We start from the raw sequence: 16,117 nt of genomic DNA, 5'->3' as shown, positions 1-16,117 counted from the left end.
TAAATTAATAAAAATTAACTAATAATAAACATTCCATTCCTATGGAGTCCCAGCCACATTTAAAAGGCTTAAAGAAGACAAGTAGCTAATGTTTTCTGTACCAGATAGCACAAATATACATTCCTAATATCTTAGAAAGTTCTATCTGACAGCACTGAGATTGAAGTTCTATGTCAGCAGGAGGTTAGTGAAATATTGTTTATTGGTTTTCTGGCAACTGCCTATACCCCAAAGACAGGTAAGACATATAAACCTTGATACATGGTATACTATTTCCCCCTACCTATTCTCAGTCTATAAAACTAGACTGTGAAATCCTTGAAGGTGGATTTTTTTTGTCTGACTGTTTTTTGAATATAAGATAAAAAGAGAAAGTTCATTTTAGGCATAAGTGTGAAGAACACAAAAGACACCTAGAAACAGGTGTTCCCAAGCCATTGGTCCTTAACTTCAGATGTATGCCAAAAACACACAACCTGTGGAGGGGCTGGAGAGAAAGCTCAGTTGGTAAAGTGCTTGCCTTGCAAGGATGAGGGACTGAATTCATTTCCCAGAACACACATAAAGAAGCCAGGCATGGTGGTGTGCACTTATAACCCTAGCATAGGGGAGGTGGGACAGGCAGCTCTCTGGTACTTGTTTGTCAGCCATTCTAATCTAAGTGGTGAGCTCTAGCCTAATGCATGACCCTGTATCCAAAAATATAGATTGTTCCCTGAAGGTTGACACACAAGTTTGTCATCTGGCTTCTACATGTGTACACATACACACATACATATGCACAGATCTTAAAAATATCACCTATTCCAAGGCACAAAGTGGTGCATGCATCTGGAGTTTGTTTGCAATGGCAAGAGGCACTTGTGAACCCATTCTCTCTCTCTCTCTTTTTCTTCCCCTTTCTTTTTCTCAAATAGAAAAATTAATTAAAAAATAAAATATCCACCATATGTGGTAGCACATGCTTTAATTCCAGCACTCAGGAGGCAGAGGTAAGAGGATTGCTATGAGTTTGAGGTCAGCTTAGGACTACAGAGTGAGTTCCAGGTCAGCCTGGGCTAGAGTGAGATCCTACATTGAAAACAATGACAAGAAACAAACAAACAAAAATTCACTTATGGTGGAATTCTACAAGCACAAAGATGTTTGGGTCTTGCTCTAAATTTAATATACTGGAATTCTTAGTGGTGAGGCCTGAATAGTTACACACTTTGAAAGTTCTATATATGATTATGAAGTATGGTCAAGATTGATTTTATTATTGACCTCAAGCAGCAAAAAGTATAAACAGAGCTTGAGAAGAAATTAAACTGGAATTTAGATCTAAAAGTCATCAACATGCAAAGTTCAGCTAAAGCAAGAACAATGGATGAACTCCTTCATGTAAATCAAAGAGTAAGAAAAGACAAGCAAGTACAAAACACAAGGCTGGAAAGCTGAGAGAATCAAGAAGGAACATTAGGAAGTGGACTTTTAAGTGCAAGTAGTAATACCCTAGCTCACACCAGGTTAAACAATTGGGAACTAATTGTGTCATACCACAAGAAGTTTGGTAGCATGGGTTTCAGGCATAGTACATCAAGAGTTCAAATTAACTTCATTGCAACTTGTCCAGAATTAAAGTATTGGCTTCTTCCTTAGGCTAGAGGGACACTGACTATAGATGTTCTTAAAGAAATTGCTCATTGTCAGGAGACATAGTACCATCATAACTCGCTTGGACTAATTCTATTTGGGGTTGAATAAATGTTGAGGTGTTAACTATAGTAACCATGACAGAGGGGAAGCAGAAACAATGGATGTTCAAGACACCAAAAGAGAAAGTAATGAGGCTAACAGAGTCAGATGCTGCATAGAAGAAAGCATTCATTCTTATACATAGTGGCATTGAATCATTATTTTTGGCAATGTATCAGTTTTATTAGTCAGTTACTAAATTTTTGCTTTGTATACCTTCTCATTTTTCCTATGATCATAATGATTTTGTGTTTACTCAATATTTTATAATTAACTTTTGCAGACTTCATTAACTTTCAACTATTTTACTTTATAATAAGCAAATTTAACATCACAATGTATTTTCCTCAAAGGACTTTGTCTACATCTATTAGTCCAAAACAGATAATGTGCTCATTCCTGCTTAATTCTAAATATTTTTGATAATTTCATACACATATACAATGCATTTTGATCCCCCCACTTACCTTCTCTATCTTGCTCCCTTCACTGAAACCTTTCTTCTTTCCATTGGATTCCCATCATACTTTCATGCCTTCTTTGTTTATTTTTTGCCATTAAATGTTTGTATTTATTTTGGTCGTTTTTACGAGAAGCACTTTATTCCTTTTCCTCTCACTGATCACCAAGTGGAACCTCCTCCTCTGGAAGAGACCTGTCACTACGATATCCCTATGAGTGTACAGTGTCTCCTCCCTGGAGGTAAAATGTGGTCCACCCAAGAAATCCTTGTTTATTTTTTGACCCATTGATTTAAATTAGAGTCACTTGCTTCATCATGAGTGGGAGGAGGTTTTTACTGGAGAACGGGCAATACTCTAGTGGCTACCCCACTAAAGGACATGACTTCACCTCTCCCAGAATTCATCATTGTGCCCTGCTACTATTTACTCCAGAAGGTGTGGAGTCTCATGGACTCTCCCTCATCTACAATAGGATATATTGGCTGGCTCAATCATGTACAGGGAACCCCATTTGCTGTGAGTCCATGAGTGGGGTGGATGTGTCATATTCAGAAGATAGCATTCTGTAACCCCATTTATAAGAATATAAGAATTGAAATATTTTGTCTTTATTAGTTATGTATCTACTCAGTGTGTAAAAAGCACATTTTGGTACCATCATTAGCCTCTTCCCTGTCCTCCCCCTTTGAAGGGACCCTCCTCATTGGGGATTGTGGGTCATGCATTGTGGGGTTAGCCATCAGTTATGGGGAAGAGGCAATGTCTCTGTGCATAATGTTCCAACTTGTGGCTCAAACAATCTTTCCACTCCCTCTTCCACAGATTTCCCTGAGCCATGTTGGGTTCATTTTAGGACTACTTCAGTGATGAGGTCTTGGGAGCCTCTGTGTCTCTGGATCTCTGGTTTGGTAGGAGTTGAGTGTTCTCCGTGTCTGTCTCCTTCACCTTTGTACTGATATCAGATTCACCAAGAAAGCAGCACTCTTTCTCATTTCCCCAATTATTCTATGGTTTCAGCTGGGGCCCTGGTGAGGTGTGATGGACTGATTCTCTCCTCAGGTTCTGCATCTATCTGAAAAAGGAAAAGCAAATTCTCCAACAGAGAGTGAAGTCAGCACTGGATAAATGGGATAATCATTATTAGTTTAGAGAGAATTGAATAGGTGTAGGCCCTCTTGTAGCCCAAGATTGGTGGGAGCTTGATATTGGAGATTTTTTTTTTTTTTTTTGGTTTTCCAAGGTAGGGTCTCACTTTACCCCGGGCTGACCTGAAGTTCACTATGTAGTCTCATGGTGGCCTCGAACTCATGGCAATACTCCTACCTCTGCCTCCAGAATGCTGGGATTAAAGGCATGTGCCACCACACCCAGCTTGGAGAAATATTTTTAATAAAATATATTGTTTGATGATTAATCTTGATTAGTTAGCCTTATCCAGCTGGAACTATGATATATATATATCAGCTCAAACTTCAAGAAGGTCATTCAGGGCTGGAGAGATTGCTTAGTGGTTAAGGCACTTGCCTTTGAAGGCTAAGGACCCATGTTCTACTCTCCAGATCCCATGTGAGCCAAACACACAAAGGTGAGGTAAGCACAAAGTCGCACATGCCCACTAGGTGGTGCAAGCATCTGGAGTTTGGTTGTATTGGCTGAAGCTCTAGCATGCCAATTCTCTCTCTCTCTCTTCTCTCTCTTCTCTCTCTCTCTTTCTCTCTCCTCTCTCTCTCTTTCTTTCTCATGCTCACTCTCTCTGAAATAAAATTTAAAAAAATTAAAAATATTTTTAAAAAATAAAAAGAGGATCATTCAAAGAAAAGAGTTCAAGATACAGAGGGCTGAAGAGATTGCTCTGTCAGTAAATTGGTTGTTGTGCAATCATGAGGACCTGAATTCAGATCTCAGCACCCACATAAAAATCGACATGGTGGTGCATGCCTATAATCCAAAGGCTAGGAAGGCAGAGACAAGAGGATCCCTTGGCCTGCTGGCTAGCTAGTCTAGCCAATTCTGTGAGCTCTAGGTTCAACAAGCAATCCTATCACAAACAATAATAAGGTAGAGAGTAATTGAGGGAGATAGCCAATGTCAACCTCTGACCTCCATATGTGCGCACACACACACACACACACACACACACACACATTTATTTGTATATGAACACATCACACACAGACACACACACACACACAGAAATATATAGCAAGAAACAGGGCTACATAAGATGCAAGAGGCCCTGAGTTTGATCTGTGGCTCTGCATTAAACCAGGTGTGGTACCCCATACCCATAATCCAGCACTCAGAAAAGAGGTAAAGACGAGGAAATCAGAAGTTCAAGATCATGCTCAGCTACATAGGAAGATGAAGACCAGCCTGAGATACATGAAACCTTGTACCAAAACAAAAATAAAGCCTAGGGCTGGAGAGATGGCTTAGCAGTTAAGGCACTTGCTTGCAAAGCCTAAGGACTCATGTCCTCCTCTCCACATCCCACCTAAGCCAGACACACAGTGACACACGTGTACAAGGTCGCACAAGCACACAGGGGGAGCATGTGTCTAGCATTCAATTGCAGTGGCTGAAGTCCCTGGCATGCCAATTCTCTCTCTCTTTCTCTCACATAAAAAAGGCCAATCTGTAGGGCTTGCTTAAAAAAAAAAAAAAAAAAAAAAAAAACCTAACAAACCAGGATCCATAATAAAAAGGGAAGAGAGAGAAAAATATGTACAGTGAATAGTAAGGAAAGACAAAATAAAAAAGTCTTCTTAAACCAGGCATGATGTTGCATGCCTTTAATCCCAGCACTTGAGAGGCAGATGTAGGAGGATTGCCATGAGTTTGAGGCCAGCCTGAGACTGCAGAGTGAGTTCCAGATCAGCCTGGTATTAAAAAAAAAAAAAAAGTCTTCTGAAATAGTATTAACAGCATAGATGGCATCCTGGTATCCTACCACCCTTACAGCTGTGAAAAAAGAAAGTTAAATTGGCTAACGAGCACACATTCCAAAGATCAACTTAAGAGCAACTGTAACTTGTGACTTATGTTAAATTTAAAGACCTTTGCTGTCTTGTTTTACTTAGTATTGTCAAGGCAACCCCATTGCCTTGAAAACTTTGGCAAAGCAATCCTCGGCCAACAGAGAAGCCATCTTTCAGAGGCCTCGGTTGGCCATTACCCACTATGTTGATCAGTTCCTTGATGCTATTCTGAGAACAGATTTTCCAACAGATGCTAAATTAATGAAAACACACTGAGAATTGTAAGAGAATTTATTTTCCATCTGTTTTCACCTGTACTCAATTGAGAATACCAGATCATCGCCTAGGCAATGTATGACAGAGGCCAAGGGCTACTCCACCCCTATTTTATAAAGTGCCCCTGGTTCCAGTAAATTACAGTTGTAAATAACAAGACCCTAGAGTCCCAGAGAGTGATCTCATTCATCGACATACATCCAAAGCTTAAAGACCAATGTGGTGTAATGGACGTTGCTGAGCTTACAGCACTCACGAAGCCCAGCTGCATCTCCTGAGGGCTCCTCTGTACATTCTCCCCTCCCTTCTCCATGTGGGAATTTCATAGACTGTTTCCCAGGGATCAAAATATAAGTGCTATATACTAAAAAGCTTGGTAAGAAGAGGAGGAACCACATCATCTCTGCAAACACGGTCTGGTAATTTCATTTTTGTGTTACTCAGCCAGAAGTTTCTTAATAAAGTACTATAGTTAGACCCCAAATGTGTCCCAAAGGCCCATGAATTAAAGATGTGATCCCTAGCCCGTGGCACTATTGGGAGGTGGTAGAAGTGGGGCTCAGTGGAAGGAAATAAGGTTGTTGAGGATATGTCCTTGAAAAGGTATTAGGACATCAGCTCCTTCTTGGTTTTGTTCATTGGTTGGTTTTGTTTTGGTTTTGTTTTGTTGTGCTGTCTAGCTGCCAGGAGGTAAGCAGCTTTGTGCTGCCACATGCTCCCACCAACACACGCTGCCTCATCATAGTCCCAAGTGACGGTAAACTGAGGCCGCTAACTCTGTGAGTCCAAAGCCTTACCTCCTATGTTTATCTCCAATATTACGTCACCATGATGGCAAACTGGCCAACGCACAAAACGTCCTAGGGATGTCAATTGAAAGCTCTCCTCAGAATCTGTCAACAACTTCTGAAATAATGATCAAATTCATAGCATGGCTAATGAGGCCTTCAGGGTCTTTCAGTGCCTTCAGAATCTTCTATACTACCCTCCCCTCCACTTCTCACTGTCTTCTGATTCCTCTGCAGAGGACAGCCAGGTCCCTCTGTCTTCAGTACTGTCTACGTCGCCTACGTGATTCTTAATCCTCAAATGCTCAACTCCAATGTCACTTCCTCGTTGAAACCTTCCCTTCCTTCCTGTGTTAGATTAGGATCCTCCATTATATCTTTTCCCACTGTCTTCATTATTCTCATAGAGCATCTATACAATCTATTTTTTAGCTATTTTTAAAATATTTTTGTTTATTTTTATTTATTTATTTGAGAGCAACACAGAGAGAAAGAGGCAGATAGGGAGAGAATGGGCATGCCAGGTCCTCCAGCCACTGCAAACAAACTCCAGATGCATGCGCCACCTTGTACATCTGGCTTACGTGGGTCCTGGGGAATTGAGCCTCAAACCAGGATCCTTAGGCATCACAGGCAAGAGCTTAACTACTCAGCCATCTCTCCAGCCCGTAATTAGTTACTTTTAAAAATATTTTATTTACTTATTTTGAGAAAGAGAGAGAGAGAGAGAGAGAGAGGCAGATAGAGGAAGAGAGAATGGGTGTGCCAGGGACTCCAGCCACTGCACATGAACTCCAGATGCATGCACCACCTTGTATATCTGGCTTTATGTGGGGAATCTATCATGAGGAATTGAACCTAGGTCCTTAAGCTTCAGGCAAGCACTTTTACCGCTAAGCCATTTCTCCAGCTCTGTAATTAGTTCTTTAATGTGCTTTTCTAGAACATTCTAAGTGGTATAAACATGCAACATGCTTGTCTTGTTCACTATCTTCAGCCTTAATCCCAGCGCCTGACACATAGTAACTCAATAAATATGCATCTTACTAAGAGAATGACTGCCTAAATAGATTGTCATTCCTTACGTGCACTTGAGCAAAAGTGGGGTGATTCTTTTTTTTTTGTTAATTTTTATTTATTTATTTATTTATTTATTTATTTATTTATTTATTTATTTATTTGAGAGCAACAGACACAGAGAGAAAGACAGATAGAGGGAGAGAGAGAGAATGGGCGCACCAGGGCTTCCAGCCTCTGCAAACGAACTCCAGACACGTGTGCCCCCTTGTGCATCTGGCTAACGTGGGACCTGGGGAACCGAGCCTTGAACCGGGGTCCTTAGGCTTCACAGGCAAGCGCTTAACCACTAAGCCATCTCTCCAGCCCAAAAGTGGGGTGATTCTTAATTGTAATCTGTTAACTTCTGACATAACAGGTTTTCCTTGTGATAATTAAATTTCACGCCATCTCTTCCCTCTTTGTTCAAAATTTTTAAAAAATAACATATAATTTTATATACAATCCAATTGGTTCATTTAATTTATATAATTCAATTATTTTAAATATATTAACAGTTATGCAACCACCCCCAAAGGAAATTTCAATGTCCATTAACAGTTATTCATCATTTTCTCCCAACCTTAAGCAACCATGTATCTACTTTTCAGTGCTATATAGACTTGAATTTTGCACATTTGATATACATGGAATCTTGCAACTATAGCCTTTTGTTTTGTTTGCTTATCTGTTAATTTTTTGAGATAGGATCTCACTCTGTAGCCAGACTGTCCTAGAACTCGCTCTGTATGCCAGACTGGCTTCAAATTTGCAGCAGTCCTCCTGTCTCAGCTGCCCAAGTGCTGAGATGACAGGCATGAGCCATTAGCTTGGCTCTCTGTGGTCTTTTGTGATGGGTGTTTTCACTTAGCATAAAGTTTCAAGATTGTAGCATGTATCAGGACTGCATTTTATTGCTAAATGTTTCATTTCATATATGTATTGTTATTTATTAGTTTCTACCTTTAAGTGATTATGACTAATGCTGCTATTCATACATTGATGTATACATTTTTGTATGGATATGTTAATCTTATGGTTTGTGTTTGGGAGTGAAATTTCTGAGGCACGTGTGTGTGTGTGTGTGTGTGTGTGTATAGTATGTGTGTGTAGGCACACCCATGACACAGCATGCATGTGGAGATCAGAAGACAAATTCAGAGCATCAGTTTTCACCTTCCACTTTGTTTGAAATGGGGTCTTTCTTGTTTTGCCACAGGGAAGGCCAAATTAGCTGGCCCACAAGCTTCAGGATTTTTCTGATTCATTGGGATTACAGAACTGTGTGTTACTTGTGTCCAGCTTTAAGTGGGTTCTGGGGATGTGAACTCTTGTCATCAGGTTTAAACAGCAAGCACTTTTAACCACTGAGCCATGTGCCCCTGAATCTTAATGGCCACTGTATGTATAACCGCTGAGAAACTGCCAAAGTGGTGGTTTTTTTTGTTTTTTTTTAAGTGGCTTCATCATTTTCTATTCCCACCAGAATTCGATGAGTGCTCCAATTTCTCTACACCTTGCCAAAATTTGTTATGATGTGCCTTCCCAGTGGCTGAGCACAAGATGCATAGAATGCTGAAGATATTGCTCATTTTAATCCCTCCTGGGCTCAACATGGTTGTAGTAAAGAATTAGACCAAGTCACTTGACTGTTTTCCTCATTTATGATTGCTTTCTTTTTTTTTTTTTTTAATTTTTCGAGGTAGGGTCTCACTCTGGCCCAGACTGACCTGGAATTCACTATGGAGTCTCAGGGTGGCCTTGAACTCATGGTGATCCTCCTACCTCTGCCTCCCCAGTGCTGGAATTAAAGGCATGCACCACCACGCCCAGCTGATTGCTTTCTTTTTATCCGCCTGGATGCTTGATTGAAACTCAATCATTGAATAATTTTGTATTTTTTTCCCTATAATAAAAGAATGTCCTTTAGACCACAGTTATAAATCTTAATAAATGTAATGTTAATACTTGAATCTTCTGTGATTATTCCAATTTTGTCAATTGAGCCAGTAATACTCATTTGTTTCAGTAATATTCTTTGTAACATTTACCCTGTAATGCAGGACCTTCTAGAAACTTACTTTTTGCAGTAAGTTGTTTTGCTTTTGGTTACCTTTAATATGAATCATTTTCATAGCACTTGTCTCTTATGACTTTGAAATTTAAAAAATACTCCTTTGCTTTTTTAATTCAATATTTATTAGATTCTAGTAAAAAGTCCAAATGAGAATACTATATAAGTATTATGTCCTTCTATTATAAGTATTATATCTGCTATCAATCAAACTTTCATTTTTGATGTAAATCCTGAACCCCTAGGTGAAATGTTACCCAATTCTATTTAGTTACTAATATTCTAAAATTCTTAACATTTGTCTTTTCTTCTGTTTTAACTATATAACCTGAAGCTTTTTCTCTGTCATTAAGTTGATACTGTACTTTGTGTCCATTCTTCTTCCTATTTTCAATTAGCTTATTTAAGAACATAATTTTGGTCCTTAATCTGTTTTGTTAGCTGCCTTGTCCCTCTTTAGACACATAATATTGTTTCAGTATTCCTTTTCTTTCTTATCTTTTATTTTCTTATTGTCAGTGTTGGCAGCTGTTTGGACTCTCTGAGGTGTTTTGTTTCCTTTTTCTGACATGATATGGATGAATTCTTGATCCTCTTCTAATTTACCAAATATGTGTCTTTCTCTGAGAGTACAAGTTTGAGAGCTTAACCAGGTATTCTATGGACAGTTTTCATTACCCTAATATGGTCACAGTGGTAGAGACAGAGATGGAATTGTGTGTTCCCTTTGTTAGGCACATGGGCTCTCTTTATAAAATTTCTTCTCTGCTCTTCACTAGGAGTTTATATCTCATACTTAAGAACATAGTCTGTCTCTGAAATGTTAGCATTCATTCTCTCAAGTTTGGGGGGGTTGCTTAATTTCTTCATTAATTCATTTTTCTCTCAATTGAGAGTTACTGCCAAGAATTTTCTTTTATGTTTACTGAATTTTTCTCATTCATTACAATGTCAAGTGATCATAGGTGGAAGAGACAGGATGAAGGGTGAGAGGTGAGCAATGTTGATGGTAAATGTTTAACAAGTATATCTAAAAGAATCTAATTCATAGGCTGTACTGATAAATGCTCCCACTCTACCCACATTCAAGTTGCCAATTTGATAGTTGATACAAAATATGGAATTGGAGCACTCATCATCAGATATGTTCCATAGCTCATCTTTATATGCCATTGCTTCCATATGGTTATAGTAGGTATAAATAGCTCCAAGAGCATAGATAATATTAAAATTGGCAAAACAATTAGAAAGTAGTAATTTTTGAGAATTCATCACCTTTATTTTAAATAGAACTTATTTCTAACAATTACTGTGTTTATTAATAGACCTGAAAGATCCCTGACAATTGGACTATTGGTTATTGCAAGCCAGTGTGAACCATCTCCAACATACCACTGAGCCTAGAATAACAACCCCAATTATCCATTTCTTCCTTTGGCTACTATTATTTTCACTTTGTATTTTTTGGCAGAGGTCATACATCTTCTATGATCTTCTATTGGTAATGATTTTGCCATTCTTCTCTTTAGTTTGCCCTAAAGGAAAGAAAATTTATACCTGCCTTCATTATTTTATTTTCATCTCAGTACCTTACTCTTTCATTAAAAGTGATTTTGGGGTTGGAGAGATGGAAGGTGATGTTTCAATACATGTCAAGAAGGAAGGTAGGAAGAAAGAAAGGTGATGTTTCAATACATGGCAGATAGCCAACTTCTTGTGTATTTCTTTGAAAGGAATTTGTGGAGGATTGAGGAATCACTCAATAGTAGAATGCTGCCTAACTTGTGCAAGTCCCTTAGTTTAATACCAATACCAATAAATGAATGCATAAATAAATAAAAATAATAAATAAAAATGAACTTGGAAGGGTTGGGTTTGTTGAAAGTTGCCAGTGTGACCAAGAGCATGTGAATGGATCAAATGTATATAATTGATTTTGTGTATTTTATATAGTCATAATTTTATCTAAAAGATACTATTTTGGAAAAAAATATAGGATTTTTAAAGGATTACTTACTAAATGTTTCCTTACTGGATCAACTCATTCCCTGTAGTCAATATTTCCGATAATGTAATTGTTCTTAGCCCTGTCTGGACATTAAAATCACCTGGGGAGCTTTTAAAAACACTAATATCTAGACCCCACTCCAAAACTCTGATTGAATTGCCTAGGGTGGGGCAATGGCATTAGGAACTTTGAAAAGTTCCCAGGTGATTCTAATTGGCAACCAAGGCTGAGAATCCCTGTCAAAATGTAACAGCTTATATTTTACTTATACTCCAGAGAATCTAATAAAATAAATATATTAACCTCCTAAGATAGTAATAAATAGGAAAATTTATAAAATTCCTGGTGATGTTTAAAGGAAAACAAGATAATAATCATAATATGAGTTATTTTTTGGCTGGGTCTCCAAATGTTTTATAATTGTGTGTGTGTGTGTCCAAGTGTGTGCAGCTGTGCAGGTATGCATGCACATGTGTGCATGTGGAGGGCAGAGGACAATCTAAGGTGTTGTCCACTTCTTTTTGAGGCAGCATCTCTCATTGGCTTGGAGATTTCCAATTAGTCTAGATTTGCTAGCTAGTATGTCCCATGCATCCACTTGTTTCCACTGCCCAGCATTGGGATTGCAGGTGTATACCACCATGTCTGGATATTTTTAACATGGATTCTCTCGATCAAAGTCAGGTCCTCATGCTTCCATATCAAGCAACTTCATGACTGGACTCTGTCTCTATTTCTGCATTATAATGTTCTTAAACTTATGGAGCAAAGGTCACTAAATGCAATCATAGCTTGTCACTGCTTATTAAAAATGGTATGTAGCTGGGCGTGGTGGCGCATGTCTTTAATCCCAGCACTCGGGAGGTAGAGGTAGGAGGATTGCCATGAGTTCTAGGCCACCCTGAGACTCCATAGTGAATTCCAGGTCAGCCTGGGCTAGAGCGAAACCCTACCTCAAAAAAACAAAACAAAACAAAAAGGTATGTGAGGGCTGGAGAGATTGCTTAGTGGTTAAAGTGCTTGCCTTTGAAGCCAAAGGACCAAGGTTCAATTGCCCAGGACCCCAGTATTCTAGGAACCACATAAGCCAGATGCATAAGGTAATGCATGTATCTGGAGTTTGTTTGCAGAGGCTGGAGGTCCTGGCATGCCCATTCTCTCCCTCTCCCTCTCCCCCTCTCTCTCCCTCTCCCTCTCCCTCTCCCTCTCCATCTCCCTCTCCCTCCCTCCCTCCCTCTCCCTCCCTCCCTCCTTCCCTCCCTTTCTCTCTCTCTCTCTCTCTCTCTCTCTCTCTCTCTCGCACACACACACACACACACACACAAATAAAAATAAAGTATTTTTTAAATTTTCAAAAACAATAGTATGTGGGCACTAGGATGTCTGGATACTTGTCAGGCTGAGTGAGCCTTCTATAATAAACCCCATGGATACATTTAGGTTAATACCAGAGTCCAAATTTATTCTTTCTGAGCAATTTCTGAGTATTTATTCTTTCTCAGGAGCACAAATTAAAATCATAGATGATGTTGTGAGAAATCTCAAAAATATTCAAAAAAATACACTTCCCCCAAGGTGGTGATGACAAAATAACTCACAGATTCATTACATGCTGAAATTATCTGCTGATTGAAACTGGATCCCTGAAGGTCTCTTCTACTTTGCAAGTTAGATTTAATTGTTAAATATATCTATATAGATATATTGTCCATATTGATCAGGAATGATTTGGGTCCAAGTAAATCCAATTAAATGAAAGTTAAGGGGAAAAGAAATTTGTTGGGCCACATTAGCTGTAAGTTCACAGCTGTTCTTCAGGCAAGTCTGGATCTGGGGTCTGAAACAATGTTGTCAGAAATTGGTGAGCTAGGGATGTAACTCAATGGTAGAGCTTCTGTCCAGCAAGTGCAAAGCCCTGGGTACAGTACCCAGTACTACCAAAAAGATGGCCTTGTTTTTTTCTCCATTTTCCTTATGTTTTCCATCTAAGTAAACTCCATTATTTTTTTTTAATTTTTTTTGTTGTTCATTTTTTTTTAATTTATTTGAGAGCGACAGACATAGGGAGAAAGACAGATAGAGGGAGAGAGAGAGAATGGGCGCGCCAGGGCTTCCAGCCACTGCAAACGAACTCCAGACGCGTGCGCCCCCTTGTGCATCTGGCTAACGTGGGACCTGGGGAACCAAGCCTCGAACCGGGTCCTTAGGCTTCACAGGCAAGCGCTTAACCACTAAGCCATCTCTCCAGCCCTAAACTCCTTTCTTGAAGCCAATTATCTCCCTGTGGTCTAAGATGACTGCCAGTAGCACCAGAATTTCACTCCTAGCAGGATATCCTTTCATCTCAATAGTTCCAACCAGACGTCATGAAATTGGGGCTGGAGAGCTGGCTTAGTGGTTAAAGTGCTTGCCTGCAAAGCCAGAGGACCCAGGTTCAATTCCCAGGACCTGCATAGGCCAGATGCACAAAGTGGCACATGCGTCTGGAGTTTTTTGTAGTGGCTGGAGGCTCTGGCGTGCTCATTCTCTCTCTCTCTCTCTCTCTCTCTCTCTCTAATAAATTAATTAATTAAAATGATTTTATTTTTAAAGTCATGAAATTGAGTCTTACTGGTCCAAGCTAGCAGTTCTTTGATCATGTGCTCCTCCTTGAACCAAAGCGCCCTATCTACTGGCACTCTAATAGGCTTGTGTTGCATGACCACCCTTAGAACTGACGTCAGATGAACTGCACCTGAGTTACATGACTGAGGCTGGTGCAGACAGTGGTACCCATAGAAAGGCTACCATCTGAAGACTTGGGTTTGAATGTTTAGCAAAGAAAAACAGAAGGTCACACTTTAGAAACATTTCAAATAAAACTTCCTCTTTTATTCTACTTAGCTATAACAAGTGAAATGGTATATCTTCGAAATTATTTTTTAAATATTATTTATTTATTAGAAAGGCAGATAGAGAGAAAATAGGCATGCCAGGGCCTCCAGCCACTGCAAACAAACTCCAGATGCATGCACCACCTTGTGCATCTGGTTTACATGGATACTGAGGAATCTAACCTGAGTCCTTAGACTTCACAGGCAAGTGCCTAAACCACTAAGCCATTTCTCTCTCCAGCCCTTTAGAAATTATTTTGTTTCTCAAAATTCTAACATCCTATATCCTTTGGTACTGTGAATAAACATCTTCTGATAAGAGTAAGATATTTAATGAGCTGAAGGGATGGCTTAGTGGTTAAGGCATTTGCCTGCAAAGCAAAAGGACCCAGGTTCAATTCCCCAGGACCCACATTAGCCAGATGCCCAAGGGGCGCATGCGTCTGGAGTTTGCAGTGGCTAGAGGCCCTGGAGGGAGCGCCCATTCTTATTTTCTCTCTCTCTCTCTGTCAAATAAATAAATAAAAGAGTAAGATACTTAGTAAATATTGAAGGGGGTAGTCTACTATCAGTTCCATCCAAAATGGTACTGTACTAACTACTAATGGCATGACCATTTGTAGTTTGATACAGTACCATTTTGGTTGCCTAAACAAGAACTACAATGTATTTGGTAATGTAAGTGCAAGTTTTTAAAGAATAGAGTAAAGGCTGAGGATATAGCTCAGTGATGGAGCACTTACTCAGCATGCATGAGGCCCTAAGTTCAAGCCCCATTGCTGGGAAAGGAAAAGGAAAACAAAAGGGGGAACCTGACTGAAACCACCGCTTCTTAACACTCAAGCCAGAAGGGAAAAAAAAAAACAAAAAACTATGTCCAAGTTATTCTTGAACCCAAACGAGATGTCTTGAGATTATTTTCAAACTAGGAGAAGTAAACTCCTGAGTAGATGAAGATAAAAGTATATAATACCTCAGGAACCAGCTTCCACAGTTCAGAGGTGGCCCATTAGAAGCATGTTAGTGACTGGTATTGAAAGGCTTCATGGTTTGTATTTTGTTAGTTTCAGTTGTCATGGCAACCTACTGGCCCTGCATAAAGCCTGAAGCCAGCAGACATGTAATGGAATACATTCCTCCGAGTGAGTCAAAGCCTTGTTGAAAAGGAAGCAGTCACACTGTTATGGAAATAAATTATAAACTCTTATGAACTGTTCAGGATTGAAATAAGCAACTTTTGGGAATCAGCTTTCTCTCTCCTCCCACATATTTCTGGTGATAAATAACTTGGCAGTGCTTTATTTCTGATGGGACTGCCCATCATATCTTTAGAAAGCAGCATGGTCATAAACGGCCTGCCTGTCTGCCTTCCTCACAGGTTTTCAATGAAGATCTGATGAGAAAGTGCATGAAAAAAATGTGGAAAATACACCAGGCCACACCATTGTAGCTAAGACTTCACAGTGTTAAGAGTCCTTAACATTCAGAAACGGAAGTTCCACATTGGATTTTAACCCACCCCTGAGCGATTAGAAATGACTTCCTATGACACACATACTAATATTTTGCTTGGTCTACAATCCTAAGTGATGAAAATTCAGCTACTCCCCTGGGGAATCCTAGTCCACTGCTTAGCCAGAAAGTTTATTCTAGCGGAATACCCTACTTAATAGCTTGGACATTGGAGTCAGACATGGGTTCAACTCCCAGATCTATTGCTTTGGAGCTGTGAGAACTTGGGCATATTACTTAAGTCTTTGAATTTTACATCCCCATTTACAAGGCTGGCAATAAAAGTACTGGAGGTGTGAGGAAGAATCCACAGTTCATGGTAAGAGATAAAGGTTAGATATTAGTGTTATT

This window comes from Jaculus jaculus, chromosome X (genome assembly GCF_020740685.1).
Source record: "Jaculus jaculus isolate mJacJac1 chromosome X, mJacJac1.mat.Y.cur, whole genome shotgun sequence".
NCBI classification, from domain to species: Eukaryota; Metazoa; Chordata; class Mammalia; order Rodentia; family Dipodidae; genus Jaculus; species Jaculus jaculus.
Note: the sequence above shows the minus strand (reverse complement) of the source record.